General features: G+C 40.5%; 1 protein-coding gene and 1 long non-coding RNA gene across 54 annotated transcripts in view; one reads left to right on the top strand and one right to left on the bottom strand.

The window, feature by feature from the left end:
• ZBTB20 (zinc finger and BTB domain containing 20) overlaps positions 1-27,282 on the bottom strand; it is a 746,634-nt gene that overhangs the window by 68,888 nt on the left and 650,464 nt on the right. The window lies entirely within an intron of this gene.
• Positions 191-20,036, top strand: LOC138919255 (uncharacterized). 4 transcript variants are annotated; one of them, XR_011429273.1, is made up of 5 exons: positions 193-1,504; positions 7,861-7,978; positions 8,471-8,550; positions 13,288-13,400; positions 19,159-19,542. It is a non-coding gene; the product is annotated as an uncharacterized lncRNA (long non-coding RNA). The 4 variants fall into 4 exon arrangements; XR_011429271.1 differs by lacking the exons at positions 8,471-8,550; positions 13,288-13,400 and adding an exon at positions 13,451-13,759 and having other exon boundaries at positions 191-1,504; positions 19,159-20,036; XR_011429274.1 differs by lacking the exon at positions 8,471-8,550 and having other exon boundaries at positions 192-1,504.

Raw genomic sequence — 27,282 nt, 5'->3', positions numbered from 1 at the left:
AGCAGAGGACTGCTTAGTGGGAGAGCAGCGCTCGTCTGCCCTCCGCTTCCGGTGTGTGCTCTGTTAACCCAACTAAGGTCCTCACCTTCATACATCACAAGGCTGCCCAAAGCCACACACTGTGATGTCACAGTCAGATATGATTTCATGGCCGGAAAAAACAAAAAGGCAGAAAAGGTTGAATGTATTTTCCTTTTATTCAAATCTTCTAAGAGGGGGCAAAAGGGAAGATGATTTTTTTTTTCCCTAAGAGAAAAAGAGGACAAGCTTTCTCCCGTGAATGTGAAAACTCCATTCTGAAGATTCCCCGGTGCTGTTACCCCAAGTGGATAAGCACGAATAAAGAAGCACAAAGAAGTACCCTCATCAATCCCAATGCTCTCGCCACCGCTCAGCTACAGGTAAAGAGCAAGCAGGCACCATTTGATTTACCTAGATTAAAAGAGCAATTTTCCGTCCTCTTTTTTTCCTTTTAAAAATAGCCAATCGATTTTGGCCTCGCTATGGCTGACTGTACCAGGGCCATTTTAATACATCACTGATTAAATAGTGTGCTCATGGCTGAAGGCATGACAGCAGGAACAGGCAGAAGCTGCCGAAGGAATGGGGATGGGAGACCACAGGCCCCAGCTCCAGAAAGCCTGCCGGCTGACACTGCAGCGGATGCTCCACGAGGGCCCGACCGCCAGCCCTTCGCCAGCGGACTGCCGATAGCACATTCTAGACTTGAACTCGGTGGACTATGATTCTGGGAGTTTGAAGCCTGCAATTCATTTAGCTTTTTAATTCTGACCTTAAGAATGAGAGAAAAAAAATCAAAGTCCTTTGATTTTTTAAAAAATACGGATGGGGGAAATAGTGCGTCCTAAATTGCAACGACAGCTGAACTGAAGATGGGAATTTGCTTCTCAGGAACAAGCCTATTTAACTGTTTTTTATGAAACAGTTACATTTTCATCAGTTACAGAGTTAGAGTCTTCTACCAAAAGGGGATCTAGTCGTTTAGAGACCTTGGTTGCACAAAAAATTGCACAAAAAAGAAACACAGAAACGAAACAGGTCTTTTATAGACGGTGACTCTATGTTGGGATTCATCCGCAGCCCTCAGAAAAGTGAGACGGTCTGCACCAGCTCTGGGAAGTAACCATCTTGATTACTACGAGAAAGTACAACCTTCACCGAAGTCTGTGTGGCTGGAAAAATATCCTAGGGAGGGGCGCTCAGGCCACTCTTCTAGAGCCCCAGCATCCACAGACGTTTCTTCAGAAAAACGCAGAGTCCACCCGACAGGTGAGGCTGTCGTGCCACAATGGATCTGAGGACACGGGAATTGCATCTGGGAATTAGTGAAATCCATTTTTAAAAAGTGAACCTACTTTAGTTTTTTTTTTTTTTTCTTTCATCTACTGCTTCCTCTCTCCCTTTTGTTCTTTCCCATTATTGTTTACTTAATTTGAATCCTGGCCTTCACGGGGATGGAACTGTATCCAGAGGTACTATTAAGGTAAGAAATCTCAGGAAGAAGGATTTAATGAGGGGCTTAGGAGTTTTTGGAGGAGGAATAGAAAATTACTTAGAGAGAAACGAGGGAAAACACTAAGAAGTTAAATATCAGAATCAGCGCGATGGCTGTAGACTAGCTTCTGAGAGACACAGATGGTCCGCATTCTCCAGAACGAAAACAAACAGGAAGTAACGGGGCCAGAGCCCCTCTCCCCTCCATCCCTCCCTCCCGTGTAAATTGGAAAAAAAAAAAAAAACCAGAAATGTGTTCAGATCAAAAAGTTTTCCTTCAAACACTGGAAAGTGACCAAAGTAAAAGAAATAAGAGAACTGGTTCTAGCAGGTAAAATGCCAAAGGAATATCATATTTGGGGAGTAGCAGAGAAATTAGGGATTAAATGCAGAGTCTGGAGAAAAGTCAGGCTCTGGAGCTAACTAATGATGGGTGCAGCAGACAGGTGGCAAATGTGAAGTCTGGAGGAGGAAGGGCCTCGTTTTGGGCAGGCCATTTCCTGGAGGAGGGGTGGGAGGCGCAGGGGCAAACGACTACAATCCCGGTGCAGAAGGAGACAAGTGGCTTGGAGGAGGGCGGGGGCAGGAATAAACTCGGGAGTCGTCTCGGGGCACACCGAGTCTATTAGGGTGTCCGTGTGGATGACAACAAGCTCTCATGGCATGGCTTTGACTGTTATAAAAAATGTAGCTGGAATGGATGGCTACTGACAGGGTTAAAATCACGCTAAGAGCTCTTCCGTTCCCAAATCTGAATTCGAAAGTATGGCCTCCAGCAGTAAACATGTACACGGAAAACATCAAAAATCCACAAAATGGGGGTCCAGAGCCAGAGAAGGGGTGCGTGAAAGGCGCCAGCCACCTCCTTCCCCACGCCCTTGAACAACACAGAGCTCTGGCAGCATAATCACCAGTAAAACCGGAGACTTACAAGCCATCCCACAGAGATAAACCAACCCAGGTCCCCTATGACTCCAGGCAGCAGTGAGGGCAGTTTTCATGTTCCAAAACTAATTGGACAGTAAGGAGTGTCTGTAAGAATAAACGGGGGTGGGAGCGGAGGATGGAAATAAAAGGGGAAAAAAGTGTCCTTGTTGAAAGTTTTAAATTACAGGCTCAGTAAAAAACTGGCATTCCACCACATCCGGTCTAGTTACCAAATGGAAAAATAGGGTCATTAACATGTTTATTTGAATTACATTAGTCCTTCTCTTTCATATTTAATTTATTCTGTTAGAAAAAAAAAAACAACACAACGCTCTGCATGCTGGTGAAAGGCAGGAGTGTAATGGATCAGGGAGCTGAAATGCAATGATCTTTACTCATTATCTACCCTGCTAAAGCTTTTCAGAACTTACGAGGATCATTCAGGGATTCTGCCCGTCAGGAGGAAGGGAAGGGTACAGAAAGATGTAAGATACAGATGCCACTGAGTTATTCAAATAGTATTGAAGCACATTTTAATTAAGGAGTGGGAGTGGGATTTTAATATGGAAAGGAAGTTCAGGAAAAGAAGAAAAGGTTAGGATTAATGACCTCTTCTCTGGATTGAATGTCCAGACATAAGGTCAGTGCTGGGCTTCGTGTACAATAGTCCCATGACATAGATTGTAGAACTCAGGGCAATCTCTGTATGACTGGTATTCTGCGTGCGTATTAAAACACTGGGTCTTCAGGAAGATGTCATGAGCTTTGCTGTTGCCCAAAACAGTTCAGATCAACTTCAGGATATGCAAGTATAATGCAATACATTTAGGGGAAAGAAAGTATATTTTTAGGATGGTGACTGGAGATGACCTGGTTATCATTGTGGTGGTGACATGAAAAGGACATAAGAGTGAGTATCATAAGACCAGTCCTTGCTCTACAATTTACTAGCTACACTTGCACACATAATTTAATTTAATCAGTTTTCCTCATCCATAAAAAGGGAGCATGACCAGTTCCCATAGAGCTGTGAGGATCAAGTGAGATAATCTATGTTAAAGTGTTCTCTGGAGCACTGTTCAGACGTCAGGCATTCTTATTTCCTGGAGACTGTGGTGCCAAGCACAGACCTAATGATGTGCCAAATATCCTTAGAAACAGCATTAGAAACAAGAGCAGAAAATGCTCTTGTCAGCTTTGTCAAGCCGAGGAGGACACGGATCTCCCCTCTGTGCGCTGACTGGTTGCATCACTCGCTAACTACAGGGATTTCTCACCGGGGTGTTGACCTTGGGTTCACAGATTGCCTTCACAGTAGGTTGCCACCCACTCATAATGAGTCACATAAAGTTCAAATCTTACTTCGTGCTAGCGATGCTTATGTGGAGGTAAGCAGTTTTGGGCTTTTGAGTCGCAGATTTCTGCTGGCATTGTCAAAATGGTAGCCCGAGCTTCTCACGGCAACACAGGCCGGCCCGCCCAACCTAGACTTCATTCTGGGCCCGCCGGTGCTCAAGGCCAAGCTCCAGCTCCAATGGAACAAACTGGCTAGGTAAACATTATCTTCTACCTCTTCTTTAGGATCTCCAAAATGAGTAAACATTTCAGTCTCTATCTTTTCCTTCAGGCAACTTTCTCACTTTGCTCCAGACAGAATCACATTTTCTGTTACAATTCTTCCTTTTGGTCCTGTCTGTTGAACATTTTGCCAGCTGCCTCTAAGCTGACCCTTGGTTCAAATACAATTGCATCCACATTAAGATCATTCTGGTTTGAGCCCAGAGCATACTTAGGATGTAATTTTGACAGGGAAGGGGGAGAGTTAAATTAAAGCAACTCTAGTAGCAGACAATGGCAGCCCGTGTGTAGGATGCTGTTTCTGGATGAAGTACTTCAATAAATAAATAAATAAATAAATAAAGTAAGGACAGGAGAAAGCTCAGAATCAATTAAAATAACCATGATATAAGATTTATAATGATCAAATCCAGGAAGGGATATGGTAAATACCTACAGAGAAATGAAAAGAATGGGTAACGCGAACATGGATTTGCTTATCAAATTCTAGTATATGTGAATCAGAAATCATCTTGTTACTCTTTAAAACAAACAATTTAAGACAAAAAAACTACACAGTTGGCAGTCAACATAAAATTCACTAAAGGTTGATGACAAATAGTATCACAAAGGCTCAGCTAAATTTGTGGATAGTAAGTCCATAGTGGGAAACTCATATGTCTGGGGGAAAGCAACTCTAACTCTTGAAGTTAGCAAGAAGGACAACTTGTCTTATGCAACAATTTCCTGGTTCTGTGATCAGAAGGTGACTGCTGAGATGAAAGGTCCGTAGGCCCGACTCAGTGGGGTTTTTCTTTCAACCAGATGCTCATAAGAAACTAGGGGTCAGCTGTGGTGCTGACATTAGGCATGCCGAGGCCAGAAGTGCCACAAATTCTTGAACTTGCAGTCACACACGTTGTACTGCCTAAGTCAGGTCATGCCACGCCTTCTCTGCAGCAATTGTTATCTCCCTGTTACAGATGAGAGAACTAAGGATCAGAGACGTTCAGAGAGGAAAAGTAATTTCACAAAGGTCACACAGCTGGTAAGGGGCAGACCTGGCGTTTGAACTCAGGATTATCTGCTTCCAAAGCTATGCGGCCACACTGCTGCTGTTTTCTGCCCAGGAGCCTGAATATTAACAGCTTAAGCCGACCAGCGTAACTTGTTAAAGCTATATGAAGTCTTGTTCTCCATTTCCCTCGTTATCTAAACTGTGTGTACGGTAGCTTCTTGCCAAGAACCCATGTGAACATCTACAGCTTTACATTAAGATGTCTTCAGCTCTCATTAAGAGGGAACGAAAGAAGCAAGCAGATCATGAGAAAGTAAAGACAGATGGCTAGCAACACATGCAGCTCTGGATTACTATAGACTACCACAGACTACAACGTATATTAACAGAAACTCTTTCTTCTCTATTAGCTCATCTAAAGACTCATTCTTAGTTTCCCTAATCTAAACTGACATATTTCAATAAAAGTAATGTCAAAGAAGTGAATGAATATCATGGACTCCAACCACCCCCTTGGCTTACTAATTCTAATGTTGAATGGGTTATCAAAATGAAAGACGAGAAATGCAAGAACTATCTGGGCGGTGGGGAGAAATATCTGAAGAGGGGGAGAGAAATTAGAGAAAATCCAGAGTTTAATTTCCCAAACTCTGGGTGATTTAATCCTCATGAGCTTGATTTCCTCCATATTTTGAAGAGTTTAAATTCAGTTGCGAGAGATTTTGTGATTCAAGAGTATTGCTAACCTAAAGGCTGTGATAACATATTTTAGGAGCTTTCTATCTGTCATCACAAAAACAAAAGCCTTGCCTTTGAATATGTTGGTAAACACTCGTATCTTAATTTATGTCCTTGTTAAATGGGGCCAGTTGTTTTTTATATATTCAGAATTATTGCATATGTTTGCAAGTGAATAGGAGCTATTTATGTGTATTGTTAAAAATTCAGGTAAAAGTCAAGTCATCTATAATCTTTTTTCCAGGGCTCTCTTACACTTCCTTATTTACATTTCTGCTGCCTTTTCTTTTCTTTCTTTCTTTTTTTCCAAGATTTTAGCCATAGAAGTAATGGGTTTCTGTAACACTGACAGGCAACTCATTGCTTTCACAAATATGCCCCTGGAGATGGACTACCCAAATAGTTACTCTCACTGGCCAGTGAAAAATCAGTGTGGTCTGATAACATTTAGAAAGGATTGAAATAGTCCTTTGAGCAGAAATTATTTTATTATTTAAGAACACTTCCTAACTAAAGACTTACTTTCCCTCAATGCTAATTTGACGATCTTCCTGCAAATAAGACCTGGGGATGTGGCATTACTGAACGTGGCAAAGCTATGTCATGAAGTCATTGCTTAACTGAATGAAAAGAACTGATAAGCGCCAAAGAAGAAAGATGGTATGAGGAAAATATCAGGGTTTATTGTCTAGATCTAGAGAAAAACTTCTCAATGAAGACATTATATGTATCGAAAGACTCACAATATCATGTATTGACTGGACTCTCTCTTCCTTCCATGTAGCAGTCCTGACTTTAATACTTGATTTTCATAGCCTCTTCCTATTGGTAAAACTCCAATGAAGACTAGTTAGTTCAGCCTCTTGGGTTTAATCCTGACAGTACTAAATTGCTGAGGTTGACCTCTGCTTGGCTCATACCCTTTGCCTCTGGGGAGGAGGAGCATATAGTAGACAGGACATTACAGGAAGACCACCAGCTCTGAGCTCTGGTTCTGGCTCTTGATACTAACTAGATGTGTTCAGTTGGGCAAAATGACTGAATGGTCTAGGCCTAAATGCTTTCATCTGTAAAGTGAAGGACTCCTTTCAAATCTAAAGCTCCAATTTTGTGAGCCTTGTTTGGCTGGTTTTCTTGGTTAGAACATGGGATTAATGAGGTTAACATCATAAATTCAGTTCTCATACAAATAAGATGGCCCTGTATAGTGCTTCACACATAGTACTTGCTCAATAAATATTTGCTTAATGAATAAATGTCTTGGTACAGAGAAAAACTCTATTTCACAGTCAAAGATTCTAATTTAGGTTAAAGTGGCAAGCTTCCAAGAGACACCTAGGGCTTAATACCAACGGATCTGAGTCCCTGGGCAAAATAATTCAGAACACAGCTCTCACTAATGCTAAGTCAGTGGTATTGCTATAGCTTGTATTGAGGTACAAGAACAGGGTTTCAATTTGTTACTCCTCAAATCAGCTGAGAGTGATCATCCCTTCCCCAAAAAGATGTTAATCCTAAGAGAATTCCCCTGAATTCAAGATTATATAAATAGCTCATCAAATCTTCACCATATTCCATTGAGGTATGAAAATTACAGAGATTTTTCTCTCCATTTTTCACGTGGGAAAAGAGAAGCCTGCTTCCATTGCAGGTCACCCCCAGTTCCTACAGCGGTGGGAAACAAGTTTACCAGAATTAAAGCTTGAGCCACTGCCTCTTCATAAAATATTTGAGCATAGACTTTGCCCATGTGTAGGATACCCAGCGATGCTGGTGGCAATCATATGCCAGAATTTTGCCTCAGGTAATGAGAATCATGTCATAAAAGGACACGTAAAAATAGAAATTAAGTGGGACAATAATATCAACCACCTGATCAGTGTGGCCAGATATACCATAATTTGAATTCTTCAGCAATACTTTACAAACTAACTAAAAAGAGGGATTAGAACCCAGAAGATGAAGGCTCAGACATGAGAACAAGTAACTTCAGGCCATAAATGTTGTCTGACATCTTGCATTTGCTTCCAGCATCTAGGGTTTTTTTCTTTTTCTTTTGTCTTTTGGGTCCATGAGCATATTGTGTTCCCCTTCTGTCCTTCTAGAACCTGGCCAAGTATAGATGCAGAGGGTGAAACCCAATCGCAGAGCGCTGACAGAGCTCCTCTTATGGCCTGCAGAACAGATCTACCGAGTCCCACACCTCCTGGCCAGCAGTGACAAGTAAACACTGGTTTGATTTTAGTAGCTCCGCTGTAGTTCCACGGGCAGCTGCCCTCACTGCACACAAGCAGTCCCTCTCTCAGGGGCTTATAACTCAACCATCAAAATACCAAAATATGCTCTGGTTTGAAACTTGGTGTACCAGAGTCTGAAGCCCCAGAATGACTGTGGTTTACTTCCAAATTTAAGAAAATATTGAGTTTTGTAGGTTATTTGTTTACTGTTTTCAAATATGTTTGAAGACTCTTTTAAACTTTCCATAGGAAAATGTGCTAAAAAAGACACGCCATTTTAGTACCTTTAGTAATTCATTCTGAATTTCAGCACACCACTTGTGAAAGGATGAAATGGTGGGAAAATGAGTTTATTTGTTTTATTTTCTTACCAAATACAGATGTTTTGACCACTTGGATCCTCATCAGTGTTCAAAATATTGGTGTGTTGTAACATAATAAAATAAAGGCGTTAACATCCTTGTTTTGTTCCTTTCAGGGATGTGCAGAATGGATTAATGAGTTCTTGTTTTTGGCCCTTGTTTAACTCAAAAACTCGTTTCAACTTAAATAAATTAAGTAAGTAATTAGTTCATAATATGGCCTAATCACCTCTGATATTTTGAAACAAACAAAAACACAAAAATGGCTGTTGCACATTTACACTTAATTACTTCCGTATAAAATACCCGTGTGGATTTTATTACAGGTGACATCAATTTCAAATCTAAACTTTGTTTGTGGTAGAAAACCTGGGCTAAGGTATTGTGTCGATTTGGTACCCTTCCCTACCATTTGCCTAAAGAAAGACAGCCTATGAAACCACATTCCTGCTCTCTTAATTGGCAAAGGAAAGCACTTTATTTGAAAAACTCTGGAGAATAGGTTACTTCGTGCAGAGGCTCAAAGGATGTTAAAGAAAAATAGTATCATTTCTAGAATTTCCACAATGTTCAATTTTTGCTCTTGGAGTCTGAACAGTTCTTGTTTGCATACATGTCTATCTGGGGATTACTCCTGGTGATCAGGACAGCCTTACGGAAATCCTTCCAGATGAATATACCCAATAGAGCAAAAAATCTTGCTACGTCTCTAATGTAAAGGAAAAAAAGACTTTTTAACAACTGTGTAATTGTGAGTTCTAGCCTTAAAGGAACTTTCTTGGCTTGGATTTCTTCCATCCTCCCCCTCAGATACTTAATAATCAAAGTATATGCCAAGAAACTAATGATGCAAACCAGAGTATTGCACATGAACTTGGACCTCTTTCCCATTGTGTAGCGTGTATAATGTGACCAAGATTGGACCCAGAAAGTCAGTGATAGAAAGCAGACAACACAATATGATCTATATATAGCAAGGTGCCACTCCCTGGGGAGAGACCCACTTCCTATCCTTCATAAATGGGTATAAAGAACACCAGTATAAGTTCTGAAGTTTCTAGACTAACCTGACAACCAGCTGCAAAAAGAAGAAAGACTAAACCTTCATTAGTAAACATCCATGTCACTTCCTTGGCATGAACTCACAGCTGTGTCAGCTGGACACCTCACTGTTCTCTCGGTGATATTTAATATTACCGTGCCTTCGGAATACCTTTTGAGTTCTGATACAGTAACCTAAGCACAAATGAAAATTTGCCCAAGCTGTGACAGCTTTCTGGATATCACTCACGTTAGAACTCAGACCGACTTGTCTTCGGAGGTTTGGCCTGGGAGAGCTGCTCCTTTTGGCTTTCTGACTCACAAAAATCCATCTAATGCACTGCTGCAGCCCTTGTCAGCTGTGGCCATGCATTCCCTTAGCGATGCTTTACACATAGTAGGAGCTCAATAAACATTTGCTTCCCAGAATGGAACTAGCCTTATGGTAAGGGAAAAGGAAGTACGTAACGGAGTTCTAAATGAGCTCGAAAGAGGACAAATAGACCTTGAGTATATTAAAAAAAAATTCAAGCAGTGAAAACAGTTGGGTTTTGATACAGCTTCCCAAGGGAAGTAGTGGAAGTTTCATTACTCAGGGCATTTTAAACGGGAATAGACAAAACACTAGTGGGGTATGTTGAAATAAAATATGCGTAGTCCGTCTGTGAATTAGTGTTTACTTTCAATATAATTATAAGTGAAGCAACACTGTAATGGGAATTTTTCATACACACGAAAGCTATGGCTACTATGTTTCCACATCGACCATATGTTGCACATATTGGTTGGTGTGGATGTGTATCCCTACTGCCCTCTAGTGGATGAAATGTAAGACCTACCTGATCGGACGGCTCTAACAGGCTACTATGGCTTGGGGGTATATCAATCCTTAATCATTTAGGGTAGAAAGAAAAGAGCTGTGTTGATGCATTTTCCATCAAATTATAAAATTGAAGGGCATTAAAAACAACAGAGTCAAACTCTGTAATTAAGACTGCCATTTAATGTTTGTTCGCACACGGTATTCATTTCTGTGTATCCCTGCCAAAGATCCATTGTGTAATGTTGTCCTCACATGACATTAAAAACACCAGTTCCCTGGAAAATGTAAAAAAGAAACCGTGCTGCCTTGAAATACATGGAGTTTACTTTTGGAAATAGAAAATTAATACAGACGCAGTAAGATAATTTGGAACACAAATAACGGCTAGAAGAAACTTGAAAATCAGGACGGCTCCTTAAATCTGAGCAAGCGTGTTAGCAATCTGTGAGTGTGCTGGCTGATATTCAGAATAGGGCAGGCAAAATGGGCTTCAGAGCAGAGAAGCTGGTTTGGAAAGGACTGACTGAACACACTTTTACCTATAGTAACGAAGCAGGAAAATAAGTCTAAACACATTTGGTACTGTGGGTATACATTTAATGCTATCATATTTAGGCTGCTTTTCAGGTGTAGAATCCAGATGCTCTGCTCCACTGGAGAAAGATAGGGAACTGTACAGTTCTTTAGCACTTTGCCGTTAAGACACGGGACAAATCTGAAGGCAGTTCTCTTTGTATGATATTAATTATCTTAAAGTATTTAGACTTTAATCAGTAAATGTTAGTATCAAACTTAGCACGTAAAACAGTTTTCCTAAAGTAGTGAGAGGAAACAATTGTACAATCTGAGTTGCCAACACAACTGATATACCACGTAGAATAAATGAAATCTGAATGAAGAGAAATGTGTCCTATGCACGCTGAGGGAAGCAGGCAGACGGCCATTACTACAAATATGGGGGAGAGAAATGGACTCATTCTTTAAATATCATAAATTGTTAGAAGCTAGTGATTTGGGGCTAGACATACATTTGAGGGGAGGGGAACCTGGATGGGCATGGAACCAGGTTGCTCCCTTTGAGTGAGTGACAGTTTTCATGGCACATGTGATGATCTAGCAACCAAAGGTAGGTTCAGAGGACTTCTTGTCAACTTAAAAAAAAGCAACAGACCTACCTAGATAAAGGTGAAAAACAACATGAAATCTCTCATTACCTGAGTGACCTAGAAGAAAATCTGACCCAATAAATATCTCGGAAGCTTGGTTTTCATCTTGGCTAGATTTACTGGACAGCAATTAATATCTCCATAGACAGATGACTGGAAGCCCCAGGAGAGTAGCGGGTAAGCTGTATGGACCACAGGGAAGAAATAGGGCCAGTTTCCTACTTAGCACCACGGACAGAGCTGTCAGCAAGAAACATCCTCGGAGTTATCCTTGGCATTAAGAAACACAAAGAAATCAGTGCTGCATTTTAAAGATGCTTCTTATCCCCAGGATGATGGGCTTGTGGGATTGTGTTGGGACCTTTCCACTGCTTCCCCTCAGTGCAGCCACTGGAACTGAATAAGACTAGCTCTGAATAAAAAGGTGTCTTGCTCACCTGTGCACATGGAGGAAGGAAAAGTTGATACAGGAGAATGATGTCTCCTTGACCTTTCTCTGTCACTTTTTGGATTTTGAAAAATTACAGTACTCTGAGGAATAGCACCCAGGCTTTCCCATGACAAGATGAGTCCACATATATTTCAGCCTGAGGATCTCTAAGGCACAGAGATTGCTATGGGGCAGAACTAAGGGAGGAGAAGTAAAGACAACTTTAAAAGGAAGTCAAGAACCTCTGTCCATCTCCTGTCATAGCAGATCACAATCCAGACCCTCTTCCTCTCAGTTCTAGTCTTTATGGAGTGAAAGGCACTGTAACTGAATAACCGATTCTGGGAAATTAATGCTACCCATCTCACACTTGAGCAGTCAGTGGGTCTCCTTTTCCTCCCGGCTGAAGCTTGATGTAGAGACCTAGGTTTATGAAAGAAAGCATCCTGGCACAAATTATCTGGCATTAAGTCTTAGAGTCACTTGCTGAAAATTTGGAGTCAAAGCTTTTCCTACTTGATCGTTGACAAGAAACATCATTTCTAAAAGAACCTGATTGCAGGGAACTTCTAGATTGCAGTTTTCATTATTTTTTTAGGATTTTCTTGTATATCTTTGGCCTCTTAGACCCTTTAGGTCCAGAAGGGGGTTAAGGAGGGTATAAGGTGAGCTGGAACCTGGAATTTCTGTCAGCTCACTACACATGTTCGCCAAATGGTAAAGTCCTCACTTTAAACCCCAGCAAGATAAGATAAGCTCTGTCTGCCCAGCAGCCTTCCAGAGACATTAAGGGTAAGAGAGAAGGTAAGTAATTCACTCTGCGTCCCCATTTCTATAATGGGGAAGGACGTCTTGATACATTTACAATACTCCTCCGGGGATATTTCATCAGTTATACCTAAACTCTAATGGACAATAATTGATTTGAACTTTCCACTTAGCACAGAGCTGTAAACAGCTTCGCTGCAGACGGCAGCGACGAGCCGACGTTTTGTAAAGTGGAGAGAGATTCAGAAAACTTTTGTACTGGGTCAGGTCGTAGCCTAACAGCTTTTGTATCCAGGGAAGAAACAGCTTGTCCTCCTGGTTTTAATAGCTGGGCTAATCGACTTTCAAGCCTGGAGTAGGTATAGGTTATCTTTTGAAGGCATCCCATTTTAACCCCTCACGATTGTGATGGGTTTATAACCCAGCCATAAAAATGCACTTCTGATTAGACATACATCAAGATACACTCAAAAGCGTAACTTTTGGAATGCTAATTTCCTGATGAAGGGAAAAATAAGACATTAAAGTCGTTTTAAGACTACAGTTTTTTGTTTTTTTTTTAATTTCTCCGTGATTGGTGAACCTCTCAGGGAAAATGTTCCCTCTCTCTCAGTGTCCCCCATCTGGTTGACATCACTGTCTCTTCCCCTCTCTGCCCCCCACCGCATTTTGTTTCTGGCTGTATCTTTGTGCAATCTCTTACAGAATGACCCTGAAGAATAATCTGCTGCACGCAAGGGCCAACACCAGTGTATCTCTGCTTCACAGCTTCTTCTTCAGCCCCCTCTCCAGCCCTGAGGAATACAGAAGAAGATGAAGTATGGGGGAATTCTTATTCTATTTAAGTCAGTTTTTTTCTCTCCCTCAGGAAGGATGGCTGGGTAAAAAAAATGGAGAGAAATGAAAGACTAACTACTTCTAGCTTAGACCACTGCATCTTCTGCTGACACTGTGGCTTTCCTACCTTTTCCCGGGGATTTCTCGCAATGAGGTTCAAAGCACACCTGGCAGCCGCTCTGAGACAACAAAGGGCAGAGGCTCTTTGGAGCTGCGGCTGTCGCTTCTCTGGTGTCAAAGATCAAACCTCGTGGCAGTGAAGTAGGACCTTATGTAATCACCAGTGAGAGCTTTGTAAAAGCCATTTCAGTCTGGTGTGTGAAGAACACACAGCAAGAAGGTACATTTTGTGAATACATCGCTACCTGTCATTACTCACCTTATGTGAGTTTGATACAGAATATGAATTTTCTGGTAATTCAGCTGATGAGATTGTAAGAGCAAAAACACTTTGTTGTCAGAAAAAAGACCTACACTGCACCCCTAACTGTAGCTCCCTTTCTAGAAATCTACAGGAAAAACAGGGTATAACGAGACATTTTGTTAAGATGTTGTCCAGATTCTGAAATGGATTAAAATCAAACTAAACATAACTTGCTCCACTTGGCCCTGAAAACAACACTCTGTAGATTCCAGACATCAAACTAGTTCTGGTTTTGATTCTACCACTGATTATAAAAGTAACACTAAGCAAGGTGCTTACGCTTACAGAGCCTCAGCTTTCCTGGTTCACATTTGGGAAGAATGATACCTGTACATTCATAGTCATTCATATTCATATTCATTCACATTCATTTACTGGTGGGATGAATGAAATTATATGATGAGCTACTGGACAAAAGACACTATGTTACATATATTTAAGGTCAGTCATGTTTAGAGTGGCATAACTGATGACTGATAACTGTCGAAGTCCACTGCAGCATTTTATCCCCTCTTGGGTGGAATGCCACATGGAAATAGCAACTCCCATCTTTTGGCTCCAAGGGTCTAGCCCTACCCATGCTCTTCTCCAGGCAAACCCTTTTCTTCCATGGTCCACGGGCAACATTTTAATGTTTGACCTTTGAATCAAATTTGGCATCCTCAAATTTGGTTTTACTAGTGTTTAAAATTCACCTAGCTTTCAAGTGACTCACCAAGACCCTCTTTCAGCATCAAGTTTCCAAGGAACACTCTTTAACCACAACACTTCATGCAGTGGTACCCAGGGACTTCAAATGATTTTGTCAATGATCAAAAGTTTAACAATTATTAGTCTGTGAGGTGTTTATGCTGCAGACCATCACTGTGTCAGGTTCAGGTCTCTGCAGTGTCACTAAGCATAAAGAGTGCTTTAAAAACAAAATGATGGAGCTGGTCTGGTGGCGTAGTGGTTAAGTTTGTGTGCTCTGCTTTGGTGGCCCAGGGTTCGTAGGTTCGGATCCCAGGTGCAGACCTACACACCACTCATCAATCCATGCTGAGGTGGCACCCACACACAAAAAGAGGAAGACTGCCACAGATCTTAGCTCAGGGCCAATCTTCTTCAAGCAAAAAGAGGAAGATTGGCAACAGATGTTAGCTCAGGGCCAAACTTCCTCAACAACCCCAACAATAACAACAAAAAAAGGCAAAAAAACCAATGACAAAAATTAACAAAGAAGTGGATAACTTAAATTCACCCTGTGTTTTAGATCAACATTGGGATTCAAAGTTCCGTAATTAATGGAAATGGGAAAACCTTAGAGAGAGTTCAGGGCAAAGGTCAAAGAACTTTCCCCCCTTCCTTGCCCAAAGTATTTTAAGAGTTGATTTGACAATGATTATCAGTAAGATGATGTGTTAATAGATGTTTATTATTCATAATTCAAATTAAACCTTAAAAAGGGGAGCTTAATAAGCATCAAAGATTTAGTTTAGTTATAAAATTCTGACATATTTCAGGAGATCTTAAATCCTCATATGAAATATTGTGATGTCCTATTAAAAGTTTTAAGAAATACTTTTGGTCTACATTTGTCTGTGACAGTTTAGGCAAAGTGTTGTTAAAAGGCAGAACAGGTGAACCAACCAAATGAGTTCTAGACTTTGGTGTTGTACAAAAATTAAAAATGGATTGTAGAGCTTATCTTGAAATACTCTTTCACAAAAAATGTATGTGTGATGAAACTCTTTCCGATTGAAACACTCCATATGCTAAGTTGACTACTGCCATAGGGAACCAATCTCATATGATCTGTTTGATTCCATTATTGATCAGTCTTTGTAAAAGCTTGGCAGAGGTCAAGGAAGCATATCTAACACCTATAAAACAAATGAGAGATTTCCTTGTTTGCTTTTAAAAATGACATTTACTGATTTTTTCTTTATAATATTCAGCTGTATGTAGCCATATTATAATTGTCATATAATAACTTTAATTCAGGGACACATCTTTTAAAACAATGCAATATTCAGCAAGCTTAGGTAAACACGCAATTTAGGAGTGGAAAAGATGCACACAGAGACAAGTAATCACAGATACAAAGCATGGCGAATTTCTGTGCCATGCACTTCACACCCCAACTCATCTCACAGGGAAACTAGAGAAGCGGCAGAACCATTTCTATTCTGATAATTCACAAAGGGAGGCCATATAGATATGCATGCAAAGTCTCTCCCCACCTCTCCATTTACACGCCAGGATTTCAACTCTGCGACACTGAGTCCCTTCATTTAGCCAATTAGTCTTTCCAGCTTCATGTAATGCACGCCAAGAAGAAGGAGAAATAGAAGTGCTGACGTTCACTGCTTTGAAAGTTGCTATTCTAATGCCAAAGCTGCCTCTTGAGCAATTTCCAGAATGTATTAACATGGAAGCAAAGCTCTATTCCTAAAGACATGGATCACATTATGCAGGGGAGTCCCCTTCAACATGTCACATTTGCACAGTATCTCCTCCATCCCTCACAAGACTTCAACAGCTGTAGTTAGCATGGGCTCAAGTTTGTGGTCCTTACTCAGGCAAAACCCAGGAGGTCTTCCTGAAGACAAGGGGCCAATTTCAAAATATTTAGCAAGCAAAGCACAGCATGTTTTCTGGACTTCAGCATTGGCCAAGTCTTTGCATGGCTGTACTGAAGAAAGTCAGTCAAGGTCCAAAGCAAACCAGCCCCTCAGTTTAGGTTAGAGTGAAAGATTCTTCAGTTTTGGTCTTATTTTTAACCAACTAAGTCTAGGTTCAATTTTAGACATGAAACCCAAAGAATTTTCCCTCAATATTAAGAACCAAGTTGAAAAGAGTTGATATTTAAACAAAATAAAAATATAAATATGCTTCTACACTTGCAAAATGGTGTAGCGGTGCTTCTCTAAGTGCCCTCTTACAAATGTGATTCTGATGCATTAGCAGGCAAGAAGTTGCTCTGAAATACTCAAAACCGTTCATTCCCCTTCTTCTGTTGACCGTCCTGGACACAGCTGAAACCCTCTCCTTTTCTCTCGTCAGCAGATTTACACAAGTCAGTTTTTGTCAGCCTGGCCCTCTACAAATTCAGACTCTCTTTGCCTAACTCGTAACATTTGCAAGATGTGACTGGACAAGTCCTTCACTGAGGCAGCATGGCACAGTAGAAGGTGCACTTGACCACGATCAGAGATGCCTATGCCCAGGTCCTCATTCTTCTACAAGCTGGCTCTGCTTGCTTGGGCATTTCTCTCTTCTAGGCCTCCTTTTCCCATACACAGGATTTGGGCATTGGCTGAGATGATCCTGCAAGGTTCCTTTAAGCTTATTGCTATTGTTTCCCTAAAAAGTTCCTCAAAATGGCTTCTTTCTCTGTCTTTGGCTTCTGTAGTTTAAAATCTTAGCTCAATTTTATTATCCCTTCAATGATTTCCTCAACCTTCCTTTACTTTCTCCTTAATATGCTGTCCATCTTAAAAGGCACTACCGTCTTAAGGCGCACAGTTTTTTCTTTTCATAGTCATACATATGAGGGGTTCATACACTCATCCATCTTTTTCTGTAGCCTACTTCTCTTAGTTGGGGTTAATTAAGTGAACTTAGTCAGCACTTCCTCTTTAGAATATCTCTGATTAGATTTTCTGCTAGCACCTCAGATTCCATATAGAGCATTCTCTCATTCCTTTTAAATCATTCTGCTATCCAAATTCTATATAACCATGGTCCATGACACCATCCAATGCCTCAAACTTCTGCTAGACTTTCATATTTTAAAATATTTTGCTTCTCATATACAGCCAATTATTAAATCTAGAAAATTTCTTATAATGATCTTAACTCAAATATGCATTTTCTTCTGTTATCCTTTGCCAGCTTCTGATCACACTGTACCTAGGATATGAAAATTGCCTCCCTCCAAACATATTCTCAATGGTTTGACTGTCATAGTTCCCTCTTCAGTCCTCCAGTGGGTTTCCATCCTACTTCAGATCAATTGTGAATTCCAAACTCCCAGCACTGAAAGCCTTTTACAAGTTTGCTCATCTAATCTGTCAGAAAATGGTGCCACTAAGGCCCTCCTGTGTCCACTGAGCAAATCTCCTTTCCTTCTGGCTTATTCCCCTTGAGAGTCTTCCTTTTACGTGGGAAATGTCCACCTCTGAGCCTTTCCCCCATAAGCCTGCATCTGCAGAATAATCCCTCATGCATCTTTCCTTCCTTCAAACTATAACTTGAACCCTGCTTTGGCTAAAGAAATTTCCAAGATTTCTATCAGCCAATTGCCAACCCTCTAAAACAAGGTAAAAACCACTCCATCCACCTTACCATACTTTAAAAAAAGTATTGAATTTTAAATGTATATTGTAGTTGCTTATAAATTCCACTCATAGTAGGAAAAATATAGTGGGTACTCAACCTGTACAGTTTGATTAATTTATTGCCTTGCATCTTTAGGTCTTGATTTCAAATAACTATATAAAAAAACCCCAACTGTCCTGATTTATTACTTTAGACATATAAAGCCATTTAAGTCTCCTGATTTTTGAGAACTGCCAACTGCCATGCAGTAAACACTTGTTGAATTGGACTGAGGAGGAATCATCTTAAACAGTTTACTTGTGGAGAAGGGAGTAATCAGAAGAAGACTATTAACATAAATATTCCATAACAGTATCTAAGTGTAATAAAAAATAATACCCAATTGAGAGTTTCTCAAATTTCTCTCATCCTCTTGATTGTTTAATATTATATTGATAAAAATATCCTTTTAAAAATAGCTTTGATTTTAAAACACTAAATTTACACACCAAGAATTAGACACTAGCAAAATCTCAGAGTCTGATTTATTTCTCTGTAATATATCTGTCTTGAGAACATCAGCATGAATACACCAAAGAAATATGTCCCTCATGGGATCAACTATATAAAAAGACAGAACACATCATCAGCACAAAAATCATTATCCATCTAATTTCTCCCATTCTAGATGGCTCCGGTGAGCCCCTCCATCATTACTGACTAGGGTTAAGATAGACCTTAATGGATTAATTAAACCAAAGCAGGACTGCATTGCAGACCAAAGAGGAGGAAATCCTGACACAGACAGGGCAACAACACTGTTCTCCTTCAAATGTGAAGACTTGGCTCCCCCCAAGTGCTGCACATTTGTACTGTAAAGCAGTCTCTAAAAATAAGATTTTGTGTCTATTGTCTGGGTCTCCCCCTTAGTACTCATCAAAATCTAATACTTGAGTCCTTATCAAAATTTATCATGTAAGCAATTAAATGTTAAAACTATCTTTTTCTTCCAGAACGTGGGGAGCATCTGAAAGAAGAGTACAGCAGTAGAGGCTGCGTGGTCATTTTGGTGATCAAGAAGCACCAGCCAGGGGAGAGGTTATTGTTTGAATGCCAGTGTGATTCAGAGAGAGGGCCAGGACACACAATATTCACAAGGAGCTGAGAGGAAGAAGTGTCCAGAGCCATAAAGTCACCAGGGACACACCCAAAGGCAGCTGCTGTGATACAGACCTTGAGAGTTAATTGTTCATTCAAAGAGGATTTTGAAACTCAAATGTAAGAGGAGAAGATGATAATCCAAAGGGCACAATTCTGGGTCTTTTTCTTCTTGTAAAAGGAAGAAAAAAAAAAGGAGAGAGAAAAAAGAAAACAACACCCAGAAATACTGTACCATACTGGCAGTTTACTCTCTCTTTCTTGAACCAAATCAGCATGTTAATGACATAAAAACTTACTTTCCTTATGGGGACAATCATGCTCTATCACACACAACATTAAATACGCGGGTTTTAAAAGGAAAAACAAACCAAATCACCAGAAACACCTCACTCTGGCAATGGTGAGGCTGGCCAAAGCAGACTGTGTCCTTAATGTCAAGCACAACCTGTGAATCCAGAAAAGCATCTATGAAGCTAGACTGGAACTATCAGGCCTCATTTCCACCAAAGAGGAGTTCCCTTAAGGATTCCGGAAGGGGGGATCTGGAGGAGCTTTCAGTCTCTTTTTTGGAATGACAGAACCAGGGCAGGCTCCTCTGGGGGTCAGGTCGGCCCTACCATGCGGAGTCCCTGTGTCTAAATGATAAGTAATCGAAATGAAAAGACACTATTTCAATGGCTGCCCTGAAAGAGTCTTAAAAGCAAATAAACAAGTCCCCAGCCCCCTGGTAGACCTCATGTGTGATTCTTGCATAAGGAGAAAAACTAAGCTCAAACAACAGCACACCTCTCAAAAACACATGTCACTTCTCACTGGAGAGAAAGAATAGAATTATGGAGTTGGAAGGGTTTCTTCCCTTAGCGATTACTTAATATATATAGTCATTTTGCAAATGAGGAAACTGAGGACTTGGCAATGCTCACAGAGTTAATTGTGCAGCTGGCAATTTTATCAGTAATGAGTCCGCAGATGGATTTAGGGCACTCAGTGATCCAATGGAATTGGGTCCTTTAAGATCTTTTATTTAAACAATTGTATATAAAAATGTATATAAATACATACACATATACAGAGAGAGGGAAAGATCTACAGATATAGATATGTACGCATAAAATACATTGCTAGGCAATAAAACAGGATCCCATGTTGCAGCACCATCACTACCATGGTCAAGAAGCCATTGGCTAGATTCGATTGTTCATTGGACAAATATTTATTGAGCTCCAACTATGTGCAAGTATTATGAAAGTAAAAAAAGTGTATGATTAGATGCAATTTGGGTTCTTCCAAAGAGTTTACAATATAGTTGTTTTACATCTGCAACACAACCACCTAAAATAATTGAGTAGCCATACTCATTCCCATTGAATGAATATACAACATAACCGTTAATTTTGAATCAGGAGAGAAGGCATAAACTCTGCACTGTATTTTAGGTAGAGACTGGAAAGAATTCAGAATGTTTCTAGTACCCCAAATCTAAAGGTTGAGCCATTGATTTCAGCTGTTCTATGCGTTTGGATATACTTTTCCTTTCAGTATCCACCCCAAATTCACTTCCCTAAGTAGCTTAGAAACAGGGCTCTCTACGCCTTGCTCCTCTGCTCTGCCCAGTCTCTGAGAGGGTATTTAGGTCAAGGATGAGGGTGGAGCTGGGGATAAAGGAAAGAACCTGGCTGAGCCATGTGTCTATCAGCTCCAACACACTACCTAACCTCCAAGTCCTTTCACTTACAGTTATATTTTAGGATAGGGCAGAGCACAATGACTTCCTTTGAGATGCACAAAAATTGAGTGGCTGAAACCTAAGGAATACGATCAGTTCAAGTAATCTGGTTATGGAGAAAAATCACTAATAGTAAGCTTAAGACCAAAGAACTGATCGTGTCAATCAGGCATTTCCCTTGGAAAAAAAAAAAAAAAAAAATGGAGGAGAGAAATAACATTTGAGTGTTATACCACATTTCAGGTACTAGCTAGGGGATTAATATCTATCATGTCATTTAATCCTTATGAAAACCTTCCAGAGTAGAGATTATCATCCCCATTTCTTCAGGTAAAGAAACTAAGGCACAGCAAGATTTTGGTTTGATCAGACTCACAAAGCAGAAAGTAATTTATGGCCCTCATATACAGATCCAAGTTTGTCCATCTACAAAGCCTGTGTCCTTTGCCAAAGTTTGCTAAGAGGGAAAGCCAAAGATGAAACGACTGTGAATGCCATCAGCAATGTTTTTAGTGAGGATCTTCTATATGGTGCTAAACTGTGTGCAGAAGTTTATACAAATATAAACACACAGTTTCTGCCACCTTGACATTTAAATATGCTAACATGAACAAACTGACATTGGACCCACCAAAAAGAATATTAACATAGAAAATTCAAATGACTCATGTACAAAAGGGTATTTTTTTTTCAGTTACAGAAGACAGACAGTCTACCTGACATTGCAAAGCTTTTGTGCAACTAATGCTTAAAAACAAACACAAAACCCCAAGACTCAACACCAGAAAAACATGCACAATCCCCACAAAAATCTATCACAGTCAGTTCTCCATTAATTGCCACATAGGGATTTATCCTCAAAAATATTTAAAGGTGAGCACACAGTTTGTACACAAAGGCTTCTGTTTCAAGCCAGGGTTGACATTATCACTGCTTCTGCTTACCTTGTCTTCTGTAAAGTGTGGAAAGGCAAAAGGTTTGAATCTTTCTTCCACATATGAAGGCTTAGCTGTGGGGAAAGGTTGTTTAAATAAAAACACTGAGTTTCTTTGCTGGTGGTAGGCTCGGGCATTAGGAGATCCCCCTTCTCCCTGGGCTTCTCCATCCACACCAAAACACCCCAGTTCAAGCTCCCTCACCTAGTTTCATGCGGGGTAGAAAAAGAAAGAAGAAAAAAAAGCAAAGCAGGAAAGGGTGTAGAGGAGGAAGAAAGAGGAAGGGCTAGGAAGAGTGTCTAAGGAAGTAGTGCCTGTCGTTCTCCAGAGTGCTCTAGAAAGTGAAAGTAAGCAAAGAGCGAGCTCAGAGAGCAGGCACCTCCCAGCTCTCCAGGGATGGTTCTCTCCATCAGCTCCAGAACTAAAGCCCTCTGTGGCCAGGATGGCACCCAAAGAAGGAAGACGCTGGGCAGGGGTTGGAGAGTACAGAGTTTCCAGCCCCTTCTACATCATATATAAAAACAGTTACTCCAGAAATACTGTGACTTTCCAGAATACATTGAAATGAAAGAAAAAGGTGCATTCTAAGATTAAATGTGATGTGAGAATTATTAATTATTTATTATCATTTTACGATTATTTATTTATAATTATTATCTATCTACGACACTGCAATCTTTCATTGCCACCTGATAATTGAGAGTTGACAACATGTCACTTTAATTGCTTTGTTAAAGAAATAAAAAAGAGGGATTGAAGTAGACAGGAATTGTATTGCAATAATAAGGACACATGACCGATATCCCAAAATCGATGACAAAAATGTCAGTGGTGAGGTCTTAAAATCACGGGTGTTTGTCTAATTTTTCCAGAATCAGAACCAAAGGTGAAATTTGAGTTTTAATAGGCCCTTAATAAATAGTATTGATGGCTACTGTAATTTAGGGTTTTTTTGAATAAAATTCATGGCTGGGATTCCAGAGATTCACCCATGCTGGAAACAGCATTCACGTTAGCTTAGCAGGCGAGCCACACATGGGAGGCAAAGGGTAGAAAAGGAAGCACTAGTTTCCAAAATCTCCACTCATCTTCTCCCACCTTGACACGGGTTAGCTGGAGGCCACGGAGAATAACGGATGTGTAGTCGTCTCTTTCTTATACAGACAGCAGAGAGGGGAAACCACACGCTTGTATTTTGCTAATGTAAAAGTCCCAGTGGAAACATTAGCACTCAAAGACATTAATGTGGATTTGGGACACTCCCTGAAGGATTTTGATTCCATTAGAAAAAAAGAAAAAAAAAAAAGACAGTGACAGATATAATCCTGCTTTGATATGTTTAACGCCATTTAAAGAGAAACTGCACCCATTTACCTCAGGCCGGGACACCAAGAGTTCAAAAAGTGAAATATCATTTCTCAGTGCAAAGAAAAAGCTTGGAAAATATTATGTGAAAATTAATTTGGCATGCTTCTTTGAAATTTTAGATTTCTGGGATGAGCAAATGGGTACAGTTTTCTTTTAACTGTTTTTGAACACCATGTGTTGAGAAGAAAACAACAGAATGGCAATTGCTCATCCAAAATGCTAACTTGTGGCATGGCACAGTCAAGATGGCCTGCCACAGCCAAAAAGCAGGTGTGTGCTATGCCTCTCACTTCAGAAGCACGCACGCCACATGTCCCTGCATTCGGCAACCTCTTGCATTTGCTTTTGGAACCTTTCTGAGGGGGACAGTAAACATGACTCAACAGAATGTCTAGCCTAGGAGGGACTGGCTTCCCCGGCTTTCTGTGAGACAGACGTTCTGAGGAAGAACCAAGGAAAAACTGGAATAACGTCTCTATTTTGGAATTCTTTGCTATATCACATCCTGTGACCTAGCACAAAAGCAACTGGCTTCAGATCATTTCGTGTGGATGGAATTTAGGATCTAATGAGCTTGGAGAGTAACGGGGAAGCTTGTGCGGCTGGAGAGGATCTGTTAAGTCAGCCGTCTCATCTGGGCGGAGGACACAGTTAATGGAGCTGGTGCAGATCAAGCGCACCTAACCTAACAGCCTCACCCCTCAGGCCCACAAGCAAACTCACAACATAGGATGTCCAGATTTTTTTTGTGTGCTGCGCTTCCTCAATCTGACATTATGAATCTGATATCATGTTTATTCCAGGAATGAAAAGATTTTTATCTAGACATAGGTCCTATTCAACTATAGAACAGTCCTATTAGGAAGAGGAGGAGACAGAAAAAAAAAAGGTTTTCTTTCTGCCCTGTTAGAGGCCCGATAAACAGGCCAAATTAAAACTCATGACCACTTCTAAGCTGAAGCCAGGTACCACTTGGGATAAAATCCTAGGATATCTGTGTTGCAGGGCTTGACAAGGTCTAAAGATAAAGATGTAGATGGGAATCAAAATGGCTATTTTAACGTAAAGAAATAGGAAATCACTGATTTATTCCATGATTTTAATTAATAAATCAATAACCATTTATTAAAAACCTACTATGTGCAAATACTGTCGGCCAAGATTAGGGAAGAATGAAACCTATAAATACTAAATTGGAAAAAAAAATCCTTAAGCTTCACAGATATCTTTGAGTGATGTTCTCTATAGGCTAGCTTCCCGGTAGGTATTTACAGAGTTCAGAAAAGATAGTTTGTTGGCAGATACTTATAAGCTATTGTTAATTTCATTCTTAAAATTACAGTATTCACTATGTACCTTTTATTTCTGACGGTACATCCTAGGTGTTGAAAGGGATACAAATTGTGTATAAATACAATCTCTGTACTTACGAAGCTTACTGGGAAGTGGTAGAAAGAATGAGACACATATAAACACGCTCTAGTATAGGACAGTATGTAATTGGTGCCACATGAGACATATAAATGAGTGCTTTAACAGTCAGAAGAAGCAAGACCTCCTGGCTATGGAACAGCCCTTCCATAGACTTACTAAAATGGCTCAATGCACAAAAAGGAAGGGATTTGGATCAAGCTTTAAGTCAACTGGCCACCAGTGTGCATAGGGGTTTAGCTGGGCTATGAGGGAGGGATACGTACTCTGTATCCACAACACCTCTCACACTGAGTTGTCCTGTAATTAATGCTTATCAAAAGCATGCATGGATGAAAGAGGAGTCAATACGGATGAGAGGCCAGGTCAGTGGGTCTGCATCAGCCCTAGATATTAAGATGATTACAAAAACGCTGTTAGAAGTTGGCATTATAATGACATCATTTTCTTCCCATACTGGTGTGAAAAGTTCAGTCATTTATCCACTCCAGAGTGAGGGGAGGTACAATTCAGGGCTCTATCCTTCCAAGTGAGGAAAACACTTTGCCCACGTAAAGTGCCTTTGGCATACCTATCACAATGTCTTTCAAAACAGCAACAGGTGAATTCCCCTATAACCCCTAAGGAGGATGGGTCAGAATTCATGCTGCCTGGAAATAATGGCAATGGAGTTGGGGTGCAGCAGATATGTTGGGACCCATACCAGAAGGCAGGTTCCCACGCGAGAATTTGGATGTCCTGGCTTCTGGATCTGGGTTCTATCTATAGAATCACCTTCTTTTTCAGTCTGTATTCCTCTTGGACACTCCACCCCTTTATATCATGAACAGTGGCCTTCTGTGATCGGTGTGAGTGTGTGTGTGTGTGTGTGTGTGTACGTGTCTTTTTAAGAGGGAGGATGGCATTACTGATGTGCTTTTGTAAAGGATTCAAGGTTATCTGGATCCTCAAAGAATGCAACTGAAAAAAAATACTGTTTCTTTGATTCAATGGTGCTTACATTTGGGCAGAGTTTTCTTTTTCCATCCTCAAATACAGTATTTGAGACAATCTGCCCACAATGAAAAGCTTTTAGAGCTTCAAAAGTGTAGGCGAACCAAATCAGAATTAATCTCTGTAAAACGGAGACTCCGGCCAATGGAAAAAGTTCAGAAAAAAGTCTGGGCAGGAGGCAATCCCACAGAAAGGTTCTGCCATCTCTCCTAACTCAAGGTGAACTGGACAGGACAGGTGAGGAAGGGGCCTGGGGAGCTCCAGCCGCTCTATGATCCATTGTCTCACTTATGCCCACATAATTTGGGGCTGTGTTACCAGGGGGTTTAGTGGATTTGGTGAAAACGTGTTCTATGGTTTGACGACGTGACCCCAGAGGAGGCTAATAAAGGGAAGTCTAGGCTCACTGCGAGAAAGGTGAGTGGCCAACAGTTATTCACCCAAAAAAGGACTGACCAGATCAGTCTGCAGGGCATCCATAGCAGTGTTTCCTTTTATTATTATATTAAAAGCTGTGCATTTTTTGGAAAAAATTAATTAGCTCAAAAAAAAAAAAAAAAGAAAAAAGCCCTGCCAACCATAGAAGCAAAAGGAGTAGAAGTTAACAATGATCACTTTTGAATGCTGGATACGTGCCCAGCAGGTTTTCTTTATATGTGGATTTCTTTACACACGTTATCTCATTTGGTCCTCATACCAATTATGAAAGATTGATATTTTGCCTATTTTCCATGTGAGGACCCTAAGGTTCAGAGAGGTTAGGTGAATATCCTCTGGTCGCACAGCTAGTAGGGGCTAAACTGGGATTCAAATCCGAGCTGTAGGATCAGCAGGCTGTGCTCTTCGCCATGCCTTGTGCTTTTCATGGCATGAGATCAGTGTTGGGGGAACTGTGCCCAGCATCTCTGGTTAGCAGAGTGAATCGCTTTTATCATTTGCCAACATGTCATAGAAAAAAACCCAAACAACAAAAAAATTAAAACTCCTGGCTCTTGGAGATTTCCTATTAACCACCTGAAGTTTGGCTTGGTTACATATTATTTGAATATCTGACAATCTTATAAAAAGTCTGACAAGAATAAAGAATTTTTCATGTAGGCTAGCTCCTACGTTAGTTAAACATCTCCTTTTCCTACATAACAATGTGCCTGGGGAACTCTCCCACTGCCAGAAACTCATCTGAAAATGCTGGAAAGTCAGAATTGGGGGCCTCTATACTGACTAATGTTACCAGCTGTGAGTCGGCTTGAACATCAGTAATACAATATTTCCCGCTACAATTTGATTTGGTTAAAATGTGTTTGAAGTTCACCCTTTTATTAACTAGAATTACCACCTCCTGTAACTGGAGGGCCCCTGAGAGCAGGCTGCTAGTGCAATTCAACCTCCCACCCGCCTTAGGTGCATTTCCTGGCAACAAATACTATTACATTGATAACTACAGAAATAGGTCAAATTGTCTTTTCAATAGTTGCTAATGTTCCCCTAATGCTCCATCGCCTCCCTTTGATTCTTGGGCTACA

This window comes from Equus caballus, chromosome 19, assembly GCF_041296265.1.
Source record: "Equus caballus isolate H_3958 breed thoroughbred chromosome 19, TB-T2T, whole genome shotgun sequence".
NCBI lineage: Eukaryota > Metazoa > Chordata > Mammalia > Perissodactyla > Equidae > Equus > Equus caballus.
This window is presented reverse-complemented; position numbering and strand designations above follow the sequence as displayed.